Genomic DNA, 9,504 nt, shown 5'->3' with positions numbered 1-9,504 from the left:
TTCTATTTTGTACTTCCTTACATTTTTAAAGTTTGTATAGCATAAAAATTTGATGGCAAATTATAATTTTTATCCCCTCTTCTCTCTCTCTTATTATCACTCCCCCTATCGGCCTTCTCTTTTGCTACCCTTGACCTACTATATTGGTATTGATATAGCCGGATGTAAAATTCCATTTTCTCATATAGTAAAACGGTCTGTCATGATGCTAATTAATTTATAACTCCATAAAGATCTAATTTCAGATGTTTTGAAGCCTACATTCTCCCAATTGTCTTCGATGGGTAGATAACGGGGTCACTACTCACATTCCCTCCCTCAAAACACACACACACACACTAGCCTATTCAAATTTCTGGCTTGTCTGTCGCTCTACTGTCCTGTTTCATTCTGCCCAAAAATTTAGCAGCGGAATCATTTTACATATAGGCTCCCTATAAGTGATATGAATATGTTTAAATATCTAAGTTGTCCTTTGTCCTTTATGCTTGAAGTCTATGCCGTCATCTGATCAGAACGGTTTTCTTTGTAATATGATGTAATGCTTTCATTGATTATTTAAAGGAGCCGCTCGAAACGGCCGTAATGAAACGACACTTACACATCTTTGTTACTGATATATATATATATATATACAGATAGATAGATAGATGGATGGAGAGAGAGAGATTCAATTATATATATACACGCAATTCATAAGTTGGTTTATCTCGAATGAATAAGAAAGTATTTGTGTGGGTGGGTGTATGTATGTTTGTATGTATGTTCGTATTTATGTATGTCTATGTATGTATGTATGTATGTATGCATGTATGTATGTATGTATGTATGTGTATGTGTGTTTGTGTCCTAGATTAAACTCTTCACACTTATGCCCCATGCTGGCCGCTGTTTAATGACTAAAACAAGTAAACTAAGAGAAATTCATCTGCAACTCAACAACAGTAAAGGATTTACATTTTTAATTCACCCATACTTTCGTCCAGTTAGCCAGATAGCTAACTAGCTACACATCTATCTTCTCATAAATCTTTTTATCCAACCAGAGGTCCTTTTATCACACTTCTTCGTTCATACATACCACAATTTCTCTTCTAATAACCTGTTTACTCATTAATAGTTGTATATGTTTTCAAGAACCTGCTAAATGCGATATCAGAATCCCAGTGCTAGTCATAAACATGTTAGTGGTTTTCAACACCAAATCAAATAAGCTGATATCATCTAAAATCAATGCATTGAATCGCCTTCTTACATTTCCATCTTGGCGAGCCGAAGCTTATTGAAACTTCCAAGAACCGAGTTCTTGAAGCGTTTTCGATTAGTGTCTGTAGAACTTTGAACATATATTCTCAGTAAATTCCCTTCAGAAATATTTGGAGATTGCAAACTTCCATATCTCTTCTTTTCTATGCATGGCAATTTCTAATAGGATTGAGACGGAGCCAACTAAAGTGTTTCTACGATGTTTCCTCACCTGCTAAAAATATCAGCCAAGTCTGCCTCGCATTACACTCTGCAGTTGTTTAACAAAGGAAGTTCATATTGAATGATGTCATAAATAAAATATGTTTGTAAAGATGATATGGTCTCGACTAGAACACAAATTGTCAGAGACCAATTACAGCTACCACCGTCAACATCAGAGGCAGTGGAGGCGCAATGGCCCAGTGGTTAGGGCAGCGGACTCGCGGTCGGAGGATCGCGGTTTCGATTCCCAGACCGGGCGTTGTGTGTGTTTATTGAGCGAAAACACCTAAAGTTCCACGAGGCTCCGGCAGGGGTGGTGGCGACTACTGTTGTACTCTTTCACCCCAACTTTCTCTCACTCTTTCTTCCTGTTTCTTGTCCCCGACTTCCTACGCAACCGCTGAGCCTGGATGTGCATTCATCCATCCGTCGATGCTCTCGGTGTCGGGGGGTTGACCGGCTTTCTCTTCTGTGGGTCTTACGAATAGCAAAGGACCACGTTCCGGACTTCTCCCAGGACGAAGACAGCTTCGCTCAACAAACAAACAGCAACGGCAACCAAAGCAACATTCAACGAGAAGAAATACAAGCATTTCCGCTGATAGTGCATAAATATCAGGAGATGCGACGCACATGAGTAAACTCTAGTCTCTTCTCTCATTCATTTTCATTGTTTTGTTCAGTTCATCCCACAAATTTTCTTCCCTTTTCCCATTTTGTAGCTTGTCGTTATCATTTCTGTCTAGTTACTATCTTTTCTAATGCAGTCGAAATCAGATCACGCGCTTCATATGAATGTCGTATAATGACATACAACAAAATTTCAGAGCCTCTTCGAAGGCTTCCACTTCAAGCTTAATAAAGAAACACAGCCGTGAGAATGGCTGTCTTCATACGAATCACAGGTCTTCCCTGGGACAGCTGTGATTCCGGTGGGATAGACACAACACTAAGCATATTTATACACTGGAAATGAACGCGGTTGGAGGCGTAGTATCGTAATGATTTCTTCACTATAAATCGTAAATGTTATAATTATCAATTAATCAGTTTTAATGCATCGTCGATAAAGTCATCTCGGCTTTAGCAGAATACAACACCCAGAATAACACGACTATTCCATGCACTTCACATTGTTTTGACAGTTTTATGCCCTGTTATATCTTCTGTTAATCCTAATGAGCGCAGCAGATTGAATATGTTAATCCCTCTCTTTCTCTATGCTATTGTATACAGAAATCGTAGTGCCAAAATATTTGAACTTCTTTACGATCAAAGAGTAATTTGCAACGAAGGTGGTCGGAAGCTCAGGGTCTACCACCCTAGGTTTAGGTTGGTGAAATGAAAGAATTCGTGAATGACTGAGAATCGTAGGCCTCAGACTCAACAGCCATGCTTCGCTACGTGCTCTTGTCTTGTGCTGCTATCGTATACTTCGCCACAACCCACTTCATTAAGTCCTTAATATCAGTGATCCATCTTCACGTTTGTCGCCCAGTGATCTCGTTTCATGTCCACCCAGGCATAGAGGATGCAGCTTGAGAAACTCTGGGCCCTAATAACAGGATTAAAATAATGCTGTCTTCATCGTCTGATCATCACCACCAACTTTTGGGATTTTAAAAAATACACTTTTACAAATACACTCGAAAACACTTAAGACAAAAACATCTGGCAGAAAACTCATAAAGAATAAATAAACCAATGTACTTTAAAAAAAATATAAAAAAGACTCATCAAAATGCTCCAAGAACGATATAAAAACTCCATTTTGCAACCCGTGAACGCGATAGTACAGGAACTGAGCATAAAAAGAACGGATCATATCAACCAGTTGTAACTCATCTTTATATATATAAGTGGGTATTAGCGCGCGTCTACGATGAGTCTACGATTTAAAAAAAAAATTTACCATCATTTTTTCCCATTTTTAATGCGTTTTTTTGCTATTATATAAGGGAAGTAACTCTCTAAAAATGTATTATTAAATCTCAGAACGTAAAAAGCTACAGTAACACCCACCCCCCTTTGTGGTTAGCCATATTGAGATGGCTATTATACTTTACATCTCTAAAAATGCTTATATAGTTATTTCCCTTACAAACCCGAGCAACGACGGGTGATACTGCTAGTCAAATATAAAAGAACATTAACGCTGATCTATATACAATTTGTATAGCACAACAATGGCTCCTCCAAGATTCTTAAAAAATAACATGAGAGTGCAAAAAAACCTTTTCCAGCATAAACCAACATGAGCGAATTGTGATGTAAGCGTTTCACAGGCGGTGACTACAACTGCATATGTTTACATCACTAAAATACAAAGAAAAACATTTGGTCTTTCACCGTTAGATAAACTCTTACTTCGCCAAGTATTTAGATATGTAGAAAGTAAAGGCATACGGAATTAACAAGCGGTGGTAGATTAAAGACCTTTTTTCCTTCGTATTTTTGTGATATTAACAGATGCAGTTGTTGTTGCCGTCGGATGTTGATTATGTTGGTTTATGTTGGATCTGTGTGTACCCTCGTGTTATTTTGCTGAATTTTTGAACCGTTGTGCTATCAAATAAAATTTTATATAATTTTATATTGGATTTGTGTTAATATTCTCTTGCATTTGATTATCAATAACTTGTTGACAAATCCGTTGTATTTATGCTCGGTTTCTGCTTCAAAGGGTTGAAAAAACTGGAGTTTTATTTCGGATTTGGAACACGATAACATTTGGAGAGTCCTTTTCTGAAGTAATTTTGTTTAGTTATATCTTCTTTATGAATTTTCAGCTAGATCTTTTTGTCCTAGTTTTCCTTTTTTAAAATATATTTGTAGAAGTTGATTTTTATATTCCAAAACTTGGTGGTGGTAATCAGACAGCGAACACTGCTTGGTTCAGTGGTATAAATATGGATGAAACATCAGGTTTCATGGTCATAACACATAGACAGTCTTTTTTATTTTTTTTTATTTATGCACCCTTTTCAAGCATAGCCAAGCTTATGGGCCCGGTTTCCCGGTATCTGTGACGTATGTGTTCCCCACAGCTGGACGAGACGCCAGTCCATCGCAGCGCTACCCAAGAAACAGGAAGAAAGAGTGAGAGAAAATTGGGGCGAAAGAGTACAGTAGGGGTCGCCACCACCTCCTGCAAGAGCCTCGTGGAGCTTTAGGTGCTTTCGTTCAATAAACACACACAACGTCTGGGAATCGAAACCGCAACCCTCCGACTGCGAGTTCGCTGCCTTAACCACTGGACCATTGCGCCTCCACATAGCCAGTCTTAGCGACAAAGAATATTGGTATAGAGATATCATAAAACTAGTGAAATCTCGAAAGGTAAAAATTGATTTGCATATAATTATGCTACAATTTACCATTAATTGATGTCTAGCGTTCTTGAAATTGGAACATGTTAAATAACTTAGAATATTAATATTTTTAAATTTCACGAAGTGAAAAATTCTGCAACAGTACTTTGTAGTAAAGATTGTTTGTTAATATAACATGGCAGTCCTAGTTTAGGACGAATGTTGTTGTAATGTAGCCCCAGCTGGAGACGATATCTCCTGGGGCTACATTACAGCAACATTCGTCCTAAACCAGGACTGCCATGTTATGTTGGCAAACAATCTTTGCTACAATGTTAAATGACGTATTCAAACCAGCTGGAAGCACTCCGTCGGTTACGACGACGAGGGTTCCGGTTGATCCGATCAACGAACAGCCTGCTCATGAAATTAACGTGTAAGTGGCTGAGCACTCCACAGACACGTGTACCCTTAACGCAGTTCTCGGGGATATTCAGCGTGACACAGAGAGTGACAAGGCCGGCCCTTTGATATACAGGCACAACAGAAACAGGAAGTAAGAGTGAGAGTGAGAGAAAGTTGTGGTGAAAGAGTACAGCAGGGTTCACCACCACCCCCTGCCGGAGCCTCGTGGAGCTTTTAGGTGTTTTCGCTCAATAAACACTCACAACGCCCGGTCTGGGAATCGAAACCGCGATCCTATGACCGCGAGTCCGCTGCCCTAACCACTGGGCCATTGCGCCTCCACTTCAAACCAGCTAATATCAAATTGGAAGCAGGAGAGGATGATAATCATTCTTCTGTATAGATACGACTTCAAGTTACCGATGACAAATTACAGGAAGCTTTGTTAAGTTCATGTGCGGATTTCATAGAATCATTGGCGTACTATGGGGTTATAGTAATGTGCTAAAGCTTCCTTGAAGAAAGGAAATCTTATACAAAACAGTTGTATCGTCTCGGGTAAAAATAAAAATGGTGGTACGGTGATTAGGTGTCATCGTTTTTCTCATCATTTATTTCTTTCAGTCATGAGATTGCGGCCATGATGGGGCACCGCCTTTGAGAAGTTTTAGTTGAATGACTCGAATCCAGTATTATTTTTTGCTAAGCCTGGTACTTATGTAATCGGTCTATTTTGCCGCCCTTCGAAGTTAAGGGGACGTAAACAAGCTAACAACAGTTGAAAAGCATGAATACATACATACATACATACATACATACATACATACATACATACATACATACATACATACATATATACACACATATATATATGTGTGTGTGTGTGTGTGTGTAAAGAGCTTATTTCATCTTCTACCACTGGCTACAGCGCAATGGGACTGAATCGAAGACCATATGATTTTAGAAACTGGCTTTCTACACGGATTTCTATAAATGAACATCCTCACCAGTGGGCATCGAACTCCTGATCCTCGTGTGACAGGCACGGATACTTACCTATGTACTACCGTGGAAGGAAAAGATGTCTAAGGCGGCATTTGAACTCAGGACGCAAAGCACTAGAACATATGCCGTTATCAACTCTGGTAGTTCACTGGCTTATATATAGATATGTATGCACCCCCCTACATACAGTCACACACACACACGCACGCACACGCAGAAGCAAACACACACGCACGAACGCATACACATATACAATACACATAAACATGACTTAACAATTACTATTTAAAAATTTTTGATACATACATATACATACAAACACACATGCACACACACGCATGCACACACATACATATACGCACCGATGCTTATATACTACATACACATATACACCTGTATTACATACACACATACATACATACATACGTACGTACATACGTAATACATACATACATAGATACATATATACATACATACATCATACATACATACATACATACATACATACATACATACATGCATACATACATACATACATACATACATACATACGTACGTACGTACGTACGTACATAAATACATACATACGTACGTACGTACGTACATACATATCTACATACATACATATATACATACATGCATACATACATACATACATACATATATACATACATACTTACATACATACATACATATATATACATACATACATATATACATACATGCATACATATATATATACATACATACATACATACATACATAATACATACATGCATACATACATACATACATACATACATACATACATACATACATACATACATACATACATACATACATACATACATACATACATACATACATACATACATACATACATACATACAACTGCCAGGAGAGATTGAAAATAATGTAAACAAACCGCTGCCGCCATCACTAAATTCTCGTTTCTCTCCAAATATAAATGAGTGGACAGTGACAACCGTGGTGTATATTCAACTAAGAAACATCTTGAAACCTGTGTCCGTAGAAAAATATTTTACCTTTACGAAATTATAAAACAACTCTTACGTTGGAAGTTATCGACTTTGTCGCTGGAAAGCGATAGAATCATGTGATGTTTATTACTGGAATATTAATACCGCCATAAAGCGCAGCTGCACTCACTCTTAAAGAATACTTAGGATAAATATACATTATACATAGTAACGAAACTACTAATGGATGTTGCATAGACAGAAAGCAAAACTTAGGCACAGGAGTGGCCGTGTGTTAAGTAGCTTGCTTACCAACCACATGGTTCCGGGTTCAGTCCCACTGCGTGACACCTTGGGTAAGTGTCTGCTACTAAAGCCTCGGGCCGACCAAAGCCTTGTGAGTGGATTTTGTAGACGGAAACTGAAAGAAGCCCGTCGTATATATATATATATATATATATATATATATAATATATATATATATATATGTATATATGCGAGAAAGAAGCAACAAGAATGGATAGGTTTTTAGTACGATCGTTTCATACAAGGACAGGTTTTATTAAAAGTTGCAAAGATTACAGCATATAAACGAGTCCCGTACTCATCAGCTAAAATACATGTAAGTTCTCTAGACATCCTAGTGTTTGAGGCTATACTCATGAAGTAATGTAGATAATTAAACAGATTTCTAAAGTTCATTAAAGTTCTTTAAAGATGATGTACAGTCTTATCACAGAATTTTAAAAAAGTTTTGATAGCATCACAGAGAAGGTGACCTAATCCATATGAATTTCCATAGATATGATGAGGGATTATATACTCACAGAAGACAAATTTATCCATTGTTAATTACAACGAGGTGGGTCTCAATCCTGCTTATTAGCATTACAGAGAGGGTGAATTAATCCTTTGTATATATGCACAGATTCCAATGGTGTAGATGTAAATTTCCAGAGAAATGGAAATGAATTTCATATTCACAGGCGATAAATTTTACAATGGTTGAACACAATGAGGTAGGTATCAATCCTGTTATATGATTAGGTATTTGCCATATTAATCACATTACTGCTATTCACAAGAGGCTGTAGCTATTTAACTCTTAAAGGCTGAAGGGCTTACTAGATCGGCCAAGAATAGAGAAGGGATAAAAGAAAAGAGAGAAAATAATGGAGGAGGGAGCAAAAAGGGGGGGGGAGAGAGGGGGACTAAAAAGAAGAGAGAAAAGGAAACAGAGAATAAGAAGAAGAAAAAGAAAAAGAGAAAAGAGAAAGAAATAGGGAAAGAAGGGAAAAAGAAGAAAAAGAAAAAAAAATATGTATACATATATATATATATATATATATATATGTATGTATGTATGTGTGTGTGTATATGTTTGTGTGTCTGTGTTTGTCCCACAACGTCGCTTGACAACCGATGCTGGTGTGTTTATGTCAACGTAACATAGCGGTTTGGGAAAGAGACCGATAGAATAAGTACTAGGCTTACAAAGAATAAGTCCAGGGGTCGATTTGCTCGAATGACTGAAACAAGTATAATAGTAATCTACTCCGCCATGTTACATGGTTAACCATGATAATAAAATATAAGAAGAATAATGATTTCTTGCCTCATTAATTACATTTCATGAATAAATTAACAAAATTCTATGGTGAATGTTCACACCAAGCTCTTGAGGGAACGTTAATTACTTTACAATTCAGGGCGCTGAGCGAAATATCTTTGCCACCGCAGACGAATTTCTGAACGATCCCGTATAAATCACAGGTTAAATTTGCTTGTAATCTACAGACATTATATGAGAGATAAGAAAGGGAAAATATTACCGTTAGGAAATCCCCCGCGCTCAAGAAGACCTTGAATCATTCTGGTTTAAAATGTGGAACAAAAAAGAGGGATTTCGATCTTAATGTATTGTGGATAAATGCAGAAAGGGGAGAATACTCTACAAACATCGTCGGTAAAACATGCAATTAAACCGGAAAATTTTCACTATGACTGTAGGCAAACTGCATAACAGGGAAAGGATGTGCAGAGTACCTAGTAGTTGGATACTGGTACAGGAAGCTGACATTTTATAGGGAAAAACAATGTGTATATTCAAAAGCAATATGGAAGCTCAGATTGAAACACCAGATTGGTTTGCTGAAGCACGGACAAATCGTGTAGCCAAGAATAAAAACACTGATTGAAAGAAAGCTACAGGTCCATTGCTTGCCTAAACATTATGTACAAACTGTGCACAAGCTGCTTCAACCAATTTCTCCAGGCTCATTGTAAGTCCAACAACATGGTGACTGTTAAGCAGGACAGTGGAAAGAAAGAGC

The 9,504-nt window shown here is 37.6% G+C and overlaps 1 long non-coding RNA gene across 1 annotated transcript in view; it reads left to right on the top strand.

Annotated features, from left to right (window-relative positions):
• LOC118765543 overlaps nt 1-8,784 on the top strand; it is a 16,866-nt gene extending 8,082 nt beyond the window's left edge. The window contains exon 3 of the long non-coding RNA XR_005001406.1: nt 8,771-8,784. This is a non-coding gene — a long non-coding RNA (uncharacterized LOC118765543). The remainder of the gene's footprint in view (nt 1-8,770) is intronic.
• Nucleotides 8,785-9,504: the final 720 nt, after the last annotated feature.

Source organism: Octopus sinensis, linkage group LG12 (assembly GCF_006345805.1).
Source record: "Octopus sinensis linkage group LG12, ASM634580v1, whole genome shotgun sequence".
Lineage (NCBI taxonomy): Eukaryota > Metazoa > Mollusca > Cephalopoda > Octopoda > Octopodidae > Octopus > Octopus sinensis.
This window is presented reverse-complemented; position numbering and strand designations above follow the sequence as displayed.